Genomic DNA, 19,790 nt, shown 5'->3' with positions numbered 1-19,790 from the left:
ATTAGTATATAATTATAAATATAATAACATATCACTTGACACAACAAAATAATTCCTTTTCCCTAAATTTTGAGCTGAAACGAAACCAAGTTATGGTGATCGTTCTATTAATCAGAATGACCAGGAATGATGATAGAACCTGTCTTGTCATACAACTTAACTGGTCTGGAGAAGATAGCTAATTATGGCTAGAGAGTCTTTGTTCCAAATTATTTATTAGATATCTGAACACAGAGTGGCATTCACACAGGAGATAGAAGAAACTAGATGACTGGGTCTTGCAAGCACTGATAGCTAATTGCTGCTAGAGAGTCTCTGTTCCGGGTTTTTTCAGAGATCTGAAGACAGAGGGGCATTCACAGAGGAGATAGAAGAAACTAGATGACTGGTGTTGCAAGCACTAATAGCTAATTGCGGCTGGAGAGTCTCTGTTCCTGATTTTTTCAGAGATCTAAAGACAAAGTGGCACTCATAGAGGAGATAGAAGAAACTGGATGACTGGGTGTTGCAAGCACTAAGATTTCCATTTCACTGGCACTACCACTGCCACTAGTACTGCTTTCAAAGCTTTCCAAAGATTTAGGAGCAGGTGGTTTGTCAATAGGAAAAATGCCCTCCAACATCTAGACAACTTTCCCCATAGTTGGCCACTGTGAGGGGTGCTCTTGGATACAATAGAATCTAACTTGAAGTGCCCTGGTTACCTCATCAATATTCATATCTATAGCAAGCTTCTCGTCTGTAATGTTTAATATGTTTCCACTTTCAAATTCCTCGAATGCCCACAGTGAGAATTTCTTTCTCCTTGTCGTTAAGGTATCAAAATTCCTTTTTACCGCTGATGATCTCTAGCAAAACCATGCCATAACTATAAACATCAAACTTAGTAGTGATGGGTAGATTGGCAAGTCACTCTGGAGCCAAGTATGCCCTAGTGCCCCGAACACTAGTCATCGACTACTTCTGATGACCTTTGCACTGAAATTATCATCTAGGAGAATGTTCTCAAGTTTAACATCACAGTGAACAATGCAATCTCTACACTCTTCGTGCAAGTAGGCGATACCCCTTGTGGTTCCTGGGGCTATACTGAACCGCTTATCCAATCTAGTATCCTAGGTTGGTCTGAAAAAAAAGGAATGTTTCCAGGGAAGAATTTTTCATGAATTGATAAACTAGTAATCTATGGTGACCTTCTGAGCAAAATCCGATTAGCCTAACCAAGTTCAAGTGATGAGTACGGTTGATGTTTTCTGCCTCCATATGGAATTGTCTCTCCCCTTTTTCAATCACTTCCAGCTACTTTACTGCGACTATTGTCTTGTTGGGCAATTCTCCCTTGTACACTGTTCCAAACCCTCCTAAGCCCAAATTTTCCATAAAACTCCTTATTGAGTGCTGAAGCTGCTTGTAGGAAACTGAACTGGATACCCCAAGATATATTCTAGAAGTGTATATTGGGATGGTAGCTGCCTAAATCTAAATCTCGGATTATTTTTATAGAAAATAAACCAGATGCATATCTCGATAGTAATCAAGGCAATAATAGGTCCTACAACTGCCCCTACAATTCGAATGGCAGATTCTTTGGTTGACCCCAAGAATATAATTGCAGGGGGTGGCAGTGCCAGAGGACAAACTTTACCACATACCTTTACATGAGATGTGATTGGAATGGCTGTTGATTGATAGGAACTTATGAAATTCTCAGTCTTCATACTGCAAGTGCCCGAACCATCCGCCATGAGTGTAGATGCAAAACAGAATGGATTACTGAGGCAATTCTACCTACAATGTTTTATACCAAAATTGAATGTCTCTGATTGTGACTCTGATTCTAGAGGAAATGAGAAGAATTCAGTATTTTCCAATACAACCATGCTCTGGTTACTACACCCTGCAATGTCCCGCACTCTCCCACACCCTTGTGTGGAATCCTTGGGATCTATTGGAACGAAATCTGCAGATGGGCATGTGCAGTACGAGGTTGTGTCATCGTGAATGCACACCCCATAGTTCCCACATCATCCACACACTTTTCATTAGTCTTCCACTGCACTCCAGCCTAGCTGCCGTGTTCCAGAGCTTTTAACCCACCCATAGGAACTCAGATTCCCATCTGATTCAAGCTTGATCCTTCACAATGAGATTGAGGCATCAGTATAATCGCTGTTGTATGCCATCTAGACCTGATCACTAGAAGAATTAGAGAGTGTAAAAATCCCTCGATTTCTCAAACATGCTCTGGAGCCATTAGGGGAACCCTGATTCCAGTATGTGATGTTGTTCCTCCATTTCAATGTGAAATTCCAACTAGGCTCCAGAGTCAATGAATAAGCATACATGCAGAGGCTCTTTCCCACATGGTAACTTTGATTCACCAAAAGGGTATCAGTAGGATTGGCAAAGCTCTCCCAAACGTTGTTGGAAGTGCTATTATTCACTACAAAAGTGCCATCATCCTGCATAACAGTAGACGATATGCTTTGGTTCGCAGTATTGGTTTGCCACATTGTGGTGTTGAGTCCACTGCGCAAAACGAGGTTGCCATCAATCTAGAAATCAAAGGAAGCTCTGTCAAACACTCTGATACCACCATTCTCACATGCAATCCACACCATACTGTCGTTAATTGAAATGCCTATAACATGTAACCCATCATTTCCAATTGGGTGAAATCCAAAGTTGAAGTTGCCATTTGGGGATTTCCAAAACTTTTGTTGCCCTGAGAAGGAAGGCTTAAGGCTGGACCCTGGCTCCACTGCTCCATCTATACATTGAATAATAATAATATACATTACAGATATTGGGATTAACATAATTATGCCACACTATTGCTTTCACCTTGATTATAATAAGTGAAACAGGTAGTTGGTGATCCGTCAGCCACATTTAGGACATGGGTGCCTCGTAAATTTAGAGTGATGCCATTCTAATCTCTACACTGCATCGAAGTAATAGATAAGCAATAAGAAATTGTAATAATCATTAAATAGTTCAACCAAGTAATAGATAAGCAATAGATCAAGGTTTACCGAACATGTTTGTTTGTTTAAGATACGTATAATAGTTTAACTAGTTCAATCTTATTCAATTTTGAACAGTGCAACCATGTAACAGATAACATGGGTATCTGATAAACAAATTCCAAGCTCCCCTAACTCCAACCCAAAAGCAAAACCTAAGCTGTCTAACCCTCCTGTAAGAATGTTGAAAATAGAAACAAGAAATGCTAAAAATAGAAGTGCTAAAAATAGCACTGCTATAAATAGCATTTCGGGATACATTCCAATTTTAGTTAGCCCCTGAACTAAAATTGAAAATTAAAATTTGAATTTGATCTTAGCAGTTGTTTATAAAATAATTAATTAATTCATCTTGAGTTAATTAGTTGTAGAAAATCAAACATGAAGTCTATGTGAAGACATCCAACAGTTTCTCTTTTGATTGAGGAAGTTATCCCTTGATTAAGGAGATCAAGATGAGTTGTAATTAGTTAGCTCAATTAACTGAGTTAAGTCTAGTTAGATTAGTTCCAACAGTTTTTGGAACTGATTGTGAGTTCAGTTAGTTAATGCATGCATGCATGCTTGTAACTGTTGCACTTCAGATAACTGAATATTCTCTCATAAATAAATCATGCATGTCAGTTCAATCAGAGAACCAGTTGAGATCATATGATGGGACAATGTACTATCAATTATAGGAATATTCCATTGAGGATATCTCTTGCATGCAAAAGGAATTCATTCCTTGGAGATTGCACAGTTACTTTTGAGTTGTGTGAGAGGTTAATTTACACAGGTGGCAGCCAGAGGACCCAGGAGAAACTGCGCAAGGAAATAGGAGGCTTGGAGAACTGGAGGAAGGCATATGTTGTGTCTATTGAGTCTATGAGAAACATTGAGGGATTGTACTAAGAGCTGGATAGCTTGTGAGCTAAAGCTTTGTGTAATCCAGTCATATTTCCACTGGTATGATATTACAGAGATCAGGGTTTTTAGCTGAGGCTTTCCCTAGAGTATTATTTTGTGTTCATGTGTGATTGATTTCTCATTCTCTGTTATATGTGTTATATTTGATCTTGCTCAAAATCGATTAAGCTTCTGCAAGTTTGTTTGTAGAAGTAGATCAAGTATTTTGCTTTAGTACGTTGCATAATCTGTTGATCTACAGTGGGAAATTCTACATGGTATTAGAGAAAAGGTGATCAAAGAGAAGAATAGTATACAAAGAAGGGAGAAGTTCAAAGTTTGAAGTTCCTAATTATAGAATTTGAATTCTTATCACATCTCAAATTTCACCACTGGCGTTCAACGGTTTGAGACTTGAGTATGCCCTTGATGGTAGCTCAAATTATATATCCTAGAAGGATCGCATGGAAGTGATATTAGAGGACAACGGTCTAAAGGACTTCATTGATCAAGAAGTCCCCAAGCCAGTAACAACTAATGCCCAAGAATTGGAGGAATGGAAGAAATGTGTGGCTAGAGTGAGGATAATCCTTATGGAGGGAGTTTGAGACCACATAGTCTCGAGTCTCCATGGGAAGGAGACACTATTTTCAATGTGGAAAAAATTGAAAGATCTATATCAGAACAACAGCGATCATAGGAAGTTGGTGCTGAAAGACAAGCTTCGAAAAATCAAGTGTGAAAAGGGCGACACGATCTCTACATATCTGAACAAGCTCACCACCTGCAGGGATGAGCTTGGAAGTGTAGGGATCATGACAACCGATGATGACATGGTGAGTCTTTCTCTCCTCGATCTTCCTAAGAGCTAGCATAGCTACCAAGACTCGATAAATGGAAGAGAGAAACTACCAGATTGGGAACGACTTTGATCGGATATGATGCAGGAGGAGATAAGAAGAAGCACCAAAGATGGATCTTCATCAAAGCAAGATGATGAAGAAAATATAGCCTTGGCGAGTAAGGCAAGGAAAGGGAAAGGGAAGGCATCCCATTCCAAATAAAGTTCTTCCCATGGTGGGAAGAAGATTGACAAATCGAAAGTGAGATTCTTTCATTGTCATGAGATGGACCATTATGCTACGAATTGTCCACAGAAGAAATCCAAGAAGGGATCCTCGAAGGGATCAGATGGTGAGGCACTTGCCTCACAATTCAAATTAGATTTCACCCTCATCGCATGATGGTGGGATGTGTTTTGTACCTGGACAGTGGAGCTTCATTCCACATGACTGGTGTTAGCGCCTAAATCTACCTCAGGCTAAAGGAAGGCAGGTCTAGGGTAACATCAAACCATGCTTAACCTGGTAGCTATCCCTACCAGGTCGGGAGAGGGCTCTCTCCTTGTCAATCTCAATTATGATATTGGCAACTAGGGCTTGAGATGACTGAAATGAATGCTGATTTTAGGCTAGGTATATTAGGTCAGAGGATTTTTTTTGATTTTGATGGTTGGTTGCTGGATCAAAGGAAGAAGGCAGTTTTGGGCCGGGAAATCAACTCAAATTTTCAAGATGTTCTGTGGGGCGAGGTAGGTAGGTGTTTTGGCACTTGGAATTGAATGTGATGGTAAGTCTAGGACCAGTGAGGAGTTGAGGAGGGCATGCAAAGTTCATGAGTCCTCTTCAAACAACAGAAAACATTAAAAACTAAATGTATTCCCAAGGCAGAGCACTGAATATCAATGGATTCCACCTATCTATCTTGATTCATTTAGTTATGAAGAAAGAAATAGATGCTGGCACATATACACATAAGAGAAACTAAATAACAAAGAAAGAAACAATGCCAAGGCACATTACCACAAGAATCCCACAAAATGCTGCAAAACCCTGGTTCATTTACTTGCCAAACTGCAGAAGTGATTTACAATGAAGCTCAAAGCATCCAGAAGAGTCCAACCTTTACAAATGACTAAGATAAAACATAATATAGGCATCAAAAAACTCATGCTAGTCATCAGGGGTCGAATCCATAATTCAAGGAGTTGTTTCAACAACATCTAAACTAGGAATAAGAAAATAGGCAGTGGAACATCTTGCCTCTAAAACTAAGGAAACTGATACATTCAGTGCAAAACCACTTTTGATTTGATGTATCTACCCTATGAGGTGATTTTCACCTATACTTACGTCAAATACATCATTTACCATGCATACATTTACCTAAACAAGAAGAAAAGTCAACCACTGAAGAAACTGGGCGAAATTTTGAGTTTTAGGCAAAATTGACAAAATCTGCCTGATGCGTAATGCCACTTCAAGGCTACCTTTGGAGGCCTTCCACTCATCCAAATTAGGCCCAAGATAGCTTGTTGGAAAGCCCTACCTATCTAGTTTCTGGAACATTTTGAATTTTCTGATTTAGAGTTGATTTCCCCCTTCAAAAATCATTTATACCAAGACTACTTCCTGTGGGTCCAAAACGTGGCAAAGAGGGCATTTTTTAGTTGTTTTTTTCCCTTTAAGTGACCCAGATCTTCTCCAAAACTTATGAAACTTCCTGGGTTTCAATGTTTTCTCATGCTGAATCCAAAACCACAATCCCTTTGGCAAAAGATTGAGCCAACGCCATTGATTTGATGCGGAGCTCCCTTTTGAATTTTGGAGGCCTTCCCAGTGTCCAAATTGGGTGTAGGATAGCGCGTTGGAAAGCTTATTGAGTCTACTTTCCAAAACATATTTAATTTCTTAATTTGGAGTTCATTTTCCCTGTAAAAGTCAAATCTCCCAAGACTGGTCAAAATGTGCAAAATGAAGCTGCCTAAATGCAGAGTGCTATTGCAGTAAATGTTTGAAGGTCTTCCTCAACTCCAATATGAGCTCATGATAGCTCATTGGAAAGATGTTTATGTCTAGTTATCATTTCACTCATCAAGGAAGTCATTTGGCCAACCAATCTAGGAGAAAGCTTGAGTTTCCCAAGGTCACTCCAGTGGTGCAGCAATTCTCCTGAGGTCACTATATTTTTGACATTTCTCTAAAACCATGACACCTGTGTAAAAAGCGAAGGAGGTTTTTCTTCTCAAATTCATCTTCTATTTCTCAGAAATATCATTTGCGTAAAACCTACCTCGATGTGTGGAACAAGCGATTTGTAGAAATGAAGGGGATCAGGGGCTTCTAAATTCTTGAGGAAATTTTGGGAAGTAGGGAGGGATGTTAGGAAGCAAGGGAAAGTGTAATTTCAAATATTGAGTGAGGGGAAGGGGTTCAAAAGGGAAAAACACAGGCTTAGCCTAGAAAATTTTCAAATTGTAGCAAGAAACTAGGGTTTGTGGGAAAATGAGGAATTTGAGGGATATCAGTGATGGGAAGTGTTTAATAAGGTACATTAAGGATAGGAGAAGGTGTATGAGAATCAAGATGCAAGATTTGTTGATGATTTGACCATCCAAGAGAAATTACCTTCAAAACCCTAGGTTAGGGAAGTGAGCCTTACCCAAGTACAACTCAAGCACGAACAAGGTGTAAAAATGACCCATTGGAACCTGAAATGATGATGACAACTCTCTGCATGATGATACACTCAGTTGAATGGTGACATGGACTGATATTTGGACAATTTTGAAAGAAGTGAAAACAAATCCTAAACCTAATACCTAATGACCAAATTTTACTTGAAGGCTCATTGAAATGACAAAATTTGACCTTGACACCCTAAGACCACTTTGTAAGAGCGTGTTTCATCACTAGTAGAAATCTTCAAAGACTGACATTAACATTGGCTCCAATGGGGATGGTAGCTCCTTGGAGGTGCCAAGAACCGCAGATCTTTGGGAAAGCAGACCAGTGCCTTATCCATTGGGCATGGAGTCAAAAACTCAAATTGAAATGCATGACTGAAAACTGACAACTTGATGACACAAACTGACTTGAAACTGACTCAATACTAAAACACAACTGAAAAACTGGAAAATATGCTCAAAATGGAGCTTATTCAATAAAACCTACTCTAGTTGTTCCATTCATCACCTGATCAAGTGAAATGAAACAACCAATGCAACCAAGTAAGCATTCTGGCTGTTGTTTGCATTCTCCACAAGTGCTTGCTTATGAACAACAAGAGAGAACTACTGAAAGGCAACTCCCATGAAAACTTGTAAACAGATCCATTGAATAATATGGATTCTCTATCTGACTCCAAAAAAACTGCATAAGGATCTTGAAATTCATGCACACTGGGACTTAGCTCATCCAATGGATTACTTTTCTTCTCCTCGTACCATGAATGCAAACTTTCATCTAAGCACTGTGACAAGACTCCTGCTGAAACTGACAAAGAAACCGGTTGCCGGACTTTTACTACAGACATCATCCAACACATCAGCTATTGGATCGCGAAAAACTTGAAAATACTGTTGCAACCCATTTTCTATTGGTTGTAATGAGACTGCATCATTTTCTACAGGCTGCTCATTTGAAGATATGCTATGCAATTTTCCCTTCAAAAACTGAAATGATACAAAAAAAATGGTACGGAATCATCTTGCATCATTTGATCATATGATCCAGCTTCCAAATCTTCATTTGCAACTTGACAATCAATGGCATTCGAGGGCTGCAAATCTAGATATGAGAAGTCTTGCACAAGGATTTCATTGCCCTCAAGATGGTCCAGATCAAGACTTGTCGATAGTTGATTTCTGATTGCATGAAAGTTGTCTCTGATGAACTGAAACGAAGAAAAACAAAAAGGAAAAGATCCTTCACTTACTTCAAAATTTGCTGCACTTTCCTTCTCACTTCCATAGCTAATATGTATCGATTGATCATCGTATTCAAGCTGCTGAAAGTGGACTTCCTCCTCCCACAAACTAGCTGTTGATTTGTCTACAAGATTAGCTTTTGTTTGGAGAACATAATCATCATCATACTGATCAAACTGAGGCAAATCGTCAGTAAAAAATACATCATCAAGCATGCATGTCATATCAACAGATCTCTCTTCTCCAAGATGATCTATAAAACAATCATTATCATGTCTATGAAAACTGGGATAAGAAACAAAATGTTTTGGATCAGCAACTTGTTCTTCTTCAATCAGTGAGCCATGGGCTTGAACATTATACTCATTCTTTGTGGTGATCCTTTGCATCATCTCTTCCACTGCACTTACCAAAATGTCAAGTTTTACCTCTAAAGATGTTGATTCCTCTGGATCTATGTTCTTCATCTCTTCTTCCTTCAACTTTTCCCTTCTGATCAACAGATTAGCCTCTACATCTACTACACTGTTTTTCATCTCCTCAAGTGTTGCAAGGTTTCTTTCTCTCAACTGAAACTCCATTTCTGGATCAAAGGCTTCCGGGTAGTGCAAGAGAGCGGATCTAGGAGGAGGTCTTATATTCACAAGCATTGAACAATAGACTTGGTTAAACCTGGCAGAACACTGTTATACTATCTCCCTTGGCAGTCTTTTCAGCTGGTTATACTCTTCTATAATCAAGAAATGGTTTTTTCTGATCATCCACCTGTCAAGGAAAAATTTGACGAACTGCTGGAAATCTGAGATGCTCGCATCAAGCAAGGTTTTGAACCAACTCTTGACTTTGCCTCACAAAGAAAGAGCAAAAAGCCTAATACTGACATCCTCTTCATCAACCTCAAAAAGGTCAAGAAAACACTCAAAATTCAAAACATGTCTCTTAGCAGTGATGTTGTCACATTCACCATCAAATCTTAGTAGATATAGGTAATAATTTTTAGGGAAAGCATGGGATATAGGACGTAAAATCAGAGGCTTATATCTATCTGGAATTTTACAAGGTATGGGAATATGTAAAGAAGGTGTAGAATTAGTCTTTATCTCTCGAGGATCATCAGTTTGAAGACAGTCATCATAAAATTCAGAAGAAGGTTCTTGATCAAGATCAAAGGCATGTGAATGTTTTGTATCCACAATCTTCAAAGGGAAAGAATCAAATGTCGATCTAGGATCTTTCCTCGAATACAATATACTTTGTAAAGCCTTCTTGAAATTCTCGGGAAAAGAGAAGAAATAATTTATAACGAAGAACATAATGTCTTGGATGAAATTCCAACTTGAATACCTAATATTTCCATATTGTCCTTTCATGTTTCTACTGGTCAAGTTCATCCTCCAGTGGAGTCCTTGGATCTTATCTCAACACTGATTTGGAGTCGCTAGGTGAATGATTTCAACCTTCCGGTGTCTAATCATTGTGCGCCATCAACAATCAGATCTGAACTTGATACATTTTGTTGAGGAACATAAAACTACGTTCCCCAGTATGGTCGCCACTATGTTAGTGCCTAAATCTACCTCAGGCTGAAGGAAGGCAGGTCTAGGGTAACATCAAACCACACTTAACCTGGTAGCTAGCCCTACCAGGTCGGGAGAGGGCTCTCTCCTTGTCAATCTCAATTAGGATATTGGCAACTAGGGCTTGAGATGACTGAAATGAATGTTGATTTTAGGCTAGGTATATTAGGTCAGAGGATTTTGTTTGATTTTGATGGTTGGTTGCTGGATCAAATGAAGAAGGCAGCTTTGGGTCTGGGAAATCAACTTAGATTTGCAGGATGTTCTGTGGGGCGAGGTAGGTAGGTGTTTTGGCACTTGGAATTGAGTGTGATGGTAAGTCTAAGACTAGTGAGGAGTTGAGGAGGGCATGCAAAGTTCATGAGTCCTCTTCAAACAACAGAAAACATTAAAAACTAAATGTATTCCCAAGGCAGAGCACTGAATATTAATGGATTCCACCTATCTATCTTGATTCATTTAGTTATTAAGAAAGAAATAGATGCTGGCACATATACACATAAGAGAAACTAAATAACAAAGGAAGAAAGAATCCCAAGACACATTACCACAAGAATCCCAGAAGTGATTTACAATGAATCTCAAAGCATCCACAAGAGTCCAACCTTTACAAATGACTAGGAGAAAACATAATATAGGCATCAAACAACTCATGCTAGTCATTAGGGGTCGAATCCATAACTCAAGGAGTTGTTTCAACAACATCTAATCTAGGAACAAGAAAATAGGCAGTGGAACAGCTTGCCTCTCCAAAATTTATGAAAGTTTCTTGGTTTCATTTTTTTTTCATGATGAATCCAAAACCACAAGCCATTTGGAAAAAGAGTGATCCAATTCAATGTGCAGTGCGCATTAGCTGAAATTTCCTATGTTTCAAAATTTGATGCGCAATGCCCTTTTGCAGGCCGATTTTGGAGGCCTTCCCGGTGCCCAAATTAGATGTAGGATAGCTCATTGGAAACATTATTGAGTCTACTTTCTAAAAAATCTTGAATTCCTCAATTTGAGGTTCATTTTACCTATAAAAAGTCAACTCTCCCAAGACTGGTCAAAATGTGCAAAATGAGGCTGCCTAAATGTAGAGTGTTGTTGCAGTCAACTTTTGAAGGTCTTCCTCAACTCCAAATTCATCTCATGATAGCTCATTGGAAAATTATTTGTGTCTAGCTATCATTTAATGCATCAAGAAAGTAATTTGGCCAACCAAGATAGGAGAAATCTTGATTTTCCCAAGGTCAGTCCAGAGGTGTAGCAATTCTCCTGAGGAAACTATATTGTTGACATTTCTATAAAACCATGACACCTGTGTAAATTGTGAAGGAGGTTTTTCTTCCTTGGCCTATTATGGAAAAAAACCTCTCTCACGTTTGTCAAATTCATCTTCTATTTCTCAGAAACATCATTTGAGTAAAACCTACCCCGATGTGTGGAACAGGGGATTTGTAGAAATGAAGGGAAATGAAGGGGATAAGGGGCTTCTAAATTCTTGAGGAAATTTTTGGAAGTAGGGAGGGATGTTAGGAAGCAAGGGAAAGTGTAATTTCAAAGATTGAGTGAGGGGAAGGGGTCCAAAAGGGAAAAACACAGGCTTAGCCTAGAAAATTGTCAAATTGTAGCAAGAAACTAGGGTTTGTGGGAAAATGAGGAATTTGAGGGATATCAGTGATGGGAAGTGTTTAATAAGGTAAATTAAGGATAGGGGAAGGTGTATGAGCATCAGGATGCAAGCTTTGTTGATGATTTGACCATCCAAGAGAAATTACCTTCAAAACCCTAGGAGAGGGAAATGAGCCTTACCCAAGTACAACTCAAGCACGAACAAGGTGTAAAAATGACCCATTGGAACCTAAAATGATGATGACAACTCTCCGCATGATGGTACACTCAGCTGAATGGTGACATGGACCGACATTTGGACAATTTTGAAAGAAGTGAAAACAAATCCTAAACCTAATACCTAATGACCAAATTTTACTTGAAGACTCACTGAAATGACAAAATTTGACCTTGACACCCTAAGACCACTTTGTAAGAGTGTGTGGAAGGCTTCAAAGGTTGAAACTAACAACCAGTAAAAAGGATCATTTTAGTACGTTGGAAGAGAAGGATCTCCAGATGCAGATCAAGATGGGCAATGATGGAAAGTGTCGTGTTTCAGGTGAAGGTACGGTTGTGTTTCAGAGGGAGCATGGAGCTCCTATCACCCTGACTGACGTAAAGTATGTACCGGGTTTGAAGAAGAATCTTGTGTCTGTCGCTATGCTGGAAGACAAAGGCTATGATGTAGTATTTAGTAAAGGAAAGGCAGTCCTGAGGCATATCGGCGCTAGACAGACCAAGAGGATTGGGATTCGAGTAAAGAATATCTACAAGCTAGAGTAGACGATTGTGCTGCATTGAGTTCCAAAGCAGAGTTGGTGTAGAGCCAAGATGTTGGCGAGCTATGGCATAGAAGATTGTGCCACTTGCACCATCGGGCCTTGAAGATCATGCAACAGATTTCTACCGGACTTCCCAAGGGAAAACTGGAGCAAATGGATACATGCAAAGGTTGTACCTTGGGTAAGTATGTGAAATCTTCCTTTCAGGATCGAGACTGTAGAGCTGGAGAAATCATGGAGCATCTTCATACAGATGTGTGTGGACCATTCTCTACAACCTCCACCACTAAAGAAAGGTACTATGTTATTTTTATTGATTATTTTTCTCGTAGATGTTGGATCTACTTTATGAAGAAGAAGTATCAAACCTTCCCAAGGTTTTGTGAGTTCAAAGCCTTAGCAGAGAAAGAATCTAGAAAGAAAATAAGAGTCTTGCATAGCGACAATGGTGGAGAGTATGTCTCCCAATAGTTTAAGTACTTCTATGCAGTAGAAGGAATTAAATGGTAGTTGACGGCACCCCATAACCCACAGCAAAATGGGGTGGCCGAAAGGAAGAACAGATCGATTGTGGGAGCAGCTCAAGCAATGTTGCATGACCAAAGCCTACCACTTCATTTGCGGGCTGAGGCAAGCAATATAGTAGTATACTTGCATAACAGAAGCCCACATCGTATACTGGGAATGAAGACACCAATGGAAGCCTTTTCCGGGAAGAGACTAGATGTGAGTCACTTCAGGATATTTGGATCATCAGTGTATTGCCATGTGACCAAGGATGCCCGGAAGAAGCTAGATACAACACCTGAGTTGCGGATACTTGTGGGGTACACTGATACACCCCACAACTATCGGGTGTTCTTGCCTATCAGTCAAAGGACAGTGGTACGTAGAGATCTGAAGTTCAACGAGTAGAAATCCATGTGAGTATCACTTCAGAGGGAGCTCAAGTTGCATTCAAAGGAGGAACTTTTAGTTCCTAAGGAGGAGGAGCCTCAGACTGATGCGGAGCAGCCACATGCAGAGGATCCAGGAGTGGAGACATCCACTCATGTAGAGTCTTCCAAAGATGGGCAGAAATGCTCAAGGGAAGCTGACAAGTTGATGTTGGATGCAAGAGAGAATGTGGGACAACCATCTTCTCAGTGCAGACAGAGGAGTTCACCCGAGCGGTACATTGGTTACATGGCCCTAGTTGGGGAATGTGTAGAGTCTGGACCTTCTTCATTCAAGGAAGTAGAGCAGAAACTAGTTTGGGTTGATGCTATGGTGGAGGAGTACGACTCCAATGTTCGGAACTGTGTTTGGGATGTTGTCCCAAGACCAAAGGGCAAGTCAGTGATGAGTTCCTGATGGCTTTACAAGGTAAAGTAGGCAGTTGATGGCAGTGTTGAGAAACATAAGGCAAGGTTTGTCGCCTGTGGTTTCTCACAAGTCGTGGGGATCGACTATGATGAGACTTTTTCTCCTATAGCAAAGTACTCATCTATCATATTGATTTTGGCACTATCAACTCAGATGGGTTGGAAGATCCATCAGATGGATGTGAAGACTGTGTTCCTCAATGGGAAGATTGAGGAAGAGGTGTACATTGAGCAGCCGAAAGGTTTTGAGACCTTCGATCGTGAGTTGCATGTGTGCTGACTCAAGAGGGCTTTGTATGGGATGAAGCAAGAACCTCGTGCTTGGTACACCAAGATTGACAACTATTTCATCGGGTTGGGGTTCACCAAGAGTGAAGCAGATGTGAACCTTTACCACATCATGGTAGAAGGTAAGCCATTGATCATTGTTCTTTATGTTGATGATCTGATATTGACAGGTGATGATCAGTTGATCAAGTCTTGCAAGGAGGACCTTACAAGAGAGTTCGAGATGAAAGACATGGGCCTTATGCACTACTTTCTAGGCATGGAAGTGTGGCAAAAGGATGGGGAAGTGTTTGTGTCTCAAGGTAAGTATTCCAATGAGATACTCAAGTGATTCCACATGGAGAAGTGCAAGCCCATGCAGACTCCTCTAGCTAGTAACTGAAGGAAGGAGGATGCTACTTCAAGTGAGGTAGTAGCTGCTATTGTTTATCAGAAACTTGTGGGTTCATTGATGTACCTAGTGAACACACGACCAGATTTGTGCTTTGCAGTGAACCAGCTGAGTCAAGCTATGGTTCAGCCTACCAAACTGTTTTGGAAGGCAACGAAGCATGTGTTGAGATGCCTCAGAGGCACATCTCAGTATGGATTGTGGTACAGACGGACAGAGGGAGTGAAGTTTCGGGGCTTCACAGATGCAGATTAGGTAGGGAGTCCATCAGGTCGGAAGAGAACTTCAGGAGGAATCTTCAACCTTGGTTCAGCTACAGTTTCTTGGTACAACAGGAAATAGAGGTTAGTTGCACTTAGCTCAGCAAACGCTGCATACATGGCTGCCAGTCAGGCAACATGTGAGGCCATTTGGATGCGGAATATTCTAGTTGGATTGCTTAGTTAGAGGATGGATCCAACTGTGATCTATTGTGATAATCAGAGTTGTATCAAACTCTCTATGAATCTTGTGTTTCATGATAGGTCCAAGCACATCGATATCTGGTATCATCATCTTCGAGACTGTGTGGTGAATAGGATCATGTTGTTGTTGTATGTTTCGACCGAGGAACAAGATGCAGATATTTTGACTAAGGCATTGTCAAAATGCAAGTTCGAGTTCCACAGAGACAGGATTGGGGTGATTGATAATCCCTTTCTTGTTGAGAGGGAGTGTTGAAAATGGCAACAAGAAATGCTAAAATAGAATTGCTAAAGATAGCATCGCTATAAATAGCATTTCGGGATACATTCCAATTTTAGTTAGTCCCTGAACTAAAATTGAGAATTTGATCTTAGCAGCGGTTTGTAAAATAATTAATTAATTCATCTTGAGTTAATTAGTTGTAGAAAATCAAACATGAAGTCTATGTGAAGACATGCAATAGTTTCCCTTTGATTGAAGAAGTTATCCCTTGGTTAAGGAGATCAGGATGAGTTGTACTTTGAGTTGTAATTAGTTAGCTCCATTAACTGAGTTAAGTCTAGTTAGATTAGTTCCAACAGTTTGTGGAGCTAATTGTGAGTTCAGTTAGTTAATGCATGCATGCATGTAACTGCTGCACTTCATATAACTGAATATTCTCTCATAAATGACTCATGCATGTCAGTTCAATCAGAGACCTAGTTGAGATCAGATGATGGGAAAATGTACTATCAGTTTCAGGAATATTCCATTGAGGATATCTCTTGCATGCAAAAGGAATTCATTCCTTGGAGATTGCACAATTATTTTTGAGTTTGGTGAGTTGTGTGAGAGGTTAATTCACACAGGTGGCAACCAGAGGACCCAGGAGAAACTGTGTAAGGAAATAGGAGTCTTGGAGGATTGGAGAAAGGCATATGTTTTGTCTATTCAGTCTATGAGCAACATTGAGGGATTATACTGAGCGTTGGATAGATTGTGAGCTAAAGCTTTATGTAATCTGAACATATTCCACTTTATGATATTACAAAGATCGGGGTTTTTAGCTGAGGCTTTCCCCAGAGTATTCTTCTGTATTCATGTGTGATTGATTTCTCATTCTCTGTTATATGTGTTCTATTTGATCTTGCTCAAAATCAATTAAGCTTCCACAAGTTTGTTTGTAGAATTAGATCAAGTATTTTGCTTTAGTACATTGCATAATCTATTGATCTACAATGGGAAATTCTACAAAGAAGATATATTGCTGCTCTTGGATTGCCCAATAAAGAAACCCATGCCCAACTCTATATCAAAACCAAAATATGTCAAAATGTTATTCTTGAATTAATAAATAAAAAAAACTCATTGGTCAGCTCTACGAAGGAGATTCTGGACTAGGAGAGTCTGGCTCTGCAAAACGCTCTACATTCTCAATATACTTCAAACATTATATAACATACATGGTATTAGGGAAGTTGAACCATATCCTAAGAAATAGAAACTAATTCCTATCCTAAGGTATCGTGAACCAAATGACACTATTATAGGATTCTCCATTATCTTCAACACTCCCCCTTAATGGAGAAGGGGTTCACAAATATGCCTAACATCTCCCTAAACATTTCAAACTTAATTTTTCCAAGAGGCTTAGTGAAAATGTCTACAACATTATCACACGTTTTACAATACACAAGATGAATTTCTTTTCATTGAACTTTCTCCCTGACAAAGGGGAATTGTGTATCAATGTGTTTAGTGTTCTTGTGAAACATTGGATTATTGGCAAGTTTGATTGAACTCTAGTTGTCACATCTAATTGTTGTTGCATATTTCTATTCTTCCTCGACGTCCTGGAGAAATCTCTGCAACCAAACTGCCTCACATGTTGCTGCACACATATCTTGATACTCTGCTTCCGCTGAAGACAAGAAAACTGTGTTTTGTTTCTTCCTGCTCCATGTAATCACCCCGAATCCAATGCTGAATGCATAGCCTGTTATGAATCTGCGGTTGTCTACAATTCCAGCCCAGTCAGAATATGTAAATCCTGTCAATCTAACATCAGAAGAATCAGTATAAATAATACCACAGTCTATAGTTCATTGTAGATACCTTAAAACACCTTTTGCTGCATTCCAATGACTCTCAAGTGGTTTGGACATGTATTGACTTAGCACACTGACTACATAAGCCAAATCTGGTCTAGTAGTGGTCAAGTAGATTAAGCTCCCAACCAGTTATCTATAAAGTGTCGCATCTACCTATTTAGAGCCATCTTCACTATGAAGTTTAATGTTTTTCTGTAGTGGTACTATTGCGGCCTTACACTGATCCATCCTGAATCTTTCCAGTAGACCTTTGACATACTTACCCTGGGACAAAAAAGTTTGTCCTAAATCTCTCCAGATCTCAAGACCCAAACAATATCTTAATTCACCAAGGTCTTTCATTTCGAACACCTGTGACATTTGTTGCTTGATTTCTTTGATTAGAGAAATAACATCACCTGTAATAATTAAATCATCTACATACAAAGAAATCAACACTATGTACCCCTTTTCATCTTTCATGGTATATAGATTAGGGTTGTTTTTACTTCTATTGTAACCAAGTTGTAGAAAAAATGAATCAATCTTTTCATACCAGGACCTGGGTGCTTGTTTTAGTCCATATAGAGCTTTCTTTAATCTACAGACTAAATGTTCTTTCCCTTTCTAGACAAACCCCTCAGGTTGCTCTAAATAAACCTCCTCTTTCAATTCCCCATTTAAAAATGCAGATTTTACATCTAGTTGGTGAATCATCCAATGTTTCTTAGTAGCTAAAGCAATCAACATTTTGATAGTATTTAGTTTAGCTACGGGGGCAAAGGTTTCTTCATAGTCAATGCCTTCTTTTTTTGAATACCCCTTTGCTACCAATCTAGCTTTTAATTTATCTATGGTTCCATCTGCATTCATCTTGGGTTTATACAACCATTTACAGCCTATGGTTTGTTTCCCTTCAGGAAGTTCAACCAGCTCCCAAGTGTTGTTTCTGATTATAGATTCATATTATCGTTCCATAATTGTTTTCCATTCACTACATTCATTTTCTTCCTTATAACTAGAAGGTTCAACAACATTCATCATACTAGTTATAAAAGCATTTTCCCTATATCTTGCTAGCAACTGAGCTTTCCTACCTGATCTCCTGAGTGGTGGGGTAGCTTCAAACCTTGTATGATCATCATTTTCTGGACTTGGCTTGATAGCTACATCATCTTCTTTCCCTTCTTGTTGTTGTTGCTATTACATATGTTGCTGCTCATTGTTGTCACATGCTTCATCACTTCCTTCTTCCACCAACAAGGGCACGTTCCATTCTTCCTTAGCACTCTCATGGCTTCCATCATTAACTTGCTCATGAAACACTACATCTCTGCTCACAAACACTTTATGAGTAGAGGGATTAAACAGTTTGTAAGCCTTAAATTCTGTACAATAGCCAACAAAAATACATTTGATGGCCTTTGAGTCAAGTTTCTTTCTATCTTCCTTTGGGATATGAGCAAAGGCTTTGCTGCCAAAGACTCTCAAATGCTTAACTGCAAGCTTATAACCAAATAAAGCTTCAAAAGGATTTTTAAAATCTAAACTTCTTGTTGGACTCCTATTCTTTAGATATACTACAGTATTAATCGCTTCAGCCCAAAAGCCGTTAGAAATATTCTTACCTTTCAACATACTACGAGCACACTCCACAAGGGTTTTGTTCTTCCTCTCTGCAACCCCGTTTTGTTGAGGAGTGTGGGGTACTATAAACTGTTGTTGTATCCCATTATCTTTGCAGTATTTGAGTACATAAGATTTCTTGTACTCTCCCCCTTGATCCGAGTGAAGAATCCTGATGCATTTACCTGTCTGTTTTTCAACCATACTTCTGAACTCCTTGAAGTATTCAAAAGTGTTGCTCTTCTTCCTGAGGAAATACACCCAAGTAAATCTAGTACAGTCATCAATAAACAATAAAAAATAGTATGCACCGCCTAACGATCTTGTCTGCATAGGCCCACATAGATCTGTGTGTACCAGCTCGAGTATATCTCTCTTCTTTCTATCAGGATTCATAGGAAATTCATCTCTGTGCAACTTTCCCAGTGCACATGCATCACAATCAATATGAGAAGATTTTAAAACAGGAAGACCTTCGACCATACCTCTTTTCTATAAAAGCAATAAATCATTGAAGTTAATATGGCCGAACCTAGATATGTGTGCTGCAACCCTACGAATGCACAGGTACCTGCCGCCATCTCTGAACCCTACCTGCTCGACCCTGACAGGGCACGTCAAGCCGCCAGTCCTCGGCTGAAACTCCTTTATGGCCACACCTGCAGGAGGGGCGGGCTCGGCCCCCCCTCCTTCGAATGACTCCTCCACCAGCGGGAAAACAAAACGCATGCCGCCGCCTCCTCCTGAAACGAATAGCGACAAAGAGAAAGAACGACAGAAAGCCAGTGATCACGAGATCCCTGCAGATAAGACTGCAGCCACGGACTCTGAAACGGAACAGGACCCAAACGCCTCTTCGTCACAGCCAAAGGCGACCTCGGCTACATGTATTCCCAAGTCGACAGAGCGCATCAAGATAGAACTGCCTAGTCACCGAATCAATGAAG

At 39.7% G+C, this 19,790-nt stretch overlaps 1 pseudogene; it reads right to left on the bottom strand.

Annotated features, from left to right (window-relative positions):
* Positions 1-443: 443 nt before the first annotated feature.
* On the bottom strand, positions 444-19,572 carry LOC149163887 (G-type lectin S-receptor-like serine/threonine-protein kinase At1g34300 pseudogene; annotated as a pseudogene).
* Positions 19,573-19,790: the final 218 nt, after the last annotated feature.

The sequence above is a fragment of the Pinus tabuliformis genome, chromosome 5_1 (assembly GCF_031772625.1).
Source record: "Pinus tabuliformis cultivar Carrire ecotype Pingquan chromosome 5_1, CPIR1, whole genome shotgun sequence".
Classification (NCBI taxonomy): Eukaryota; Viridiplantae; Streptophyta; class Pinopsida; order Pinales; family Pinaceae; genus Pinus; species Pinus tabuliformis.
This window is presented reverse-complemented; position numbering and strand designations above follow the sequence as displayed.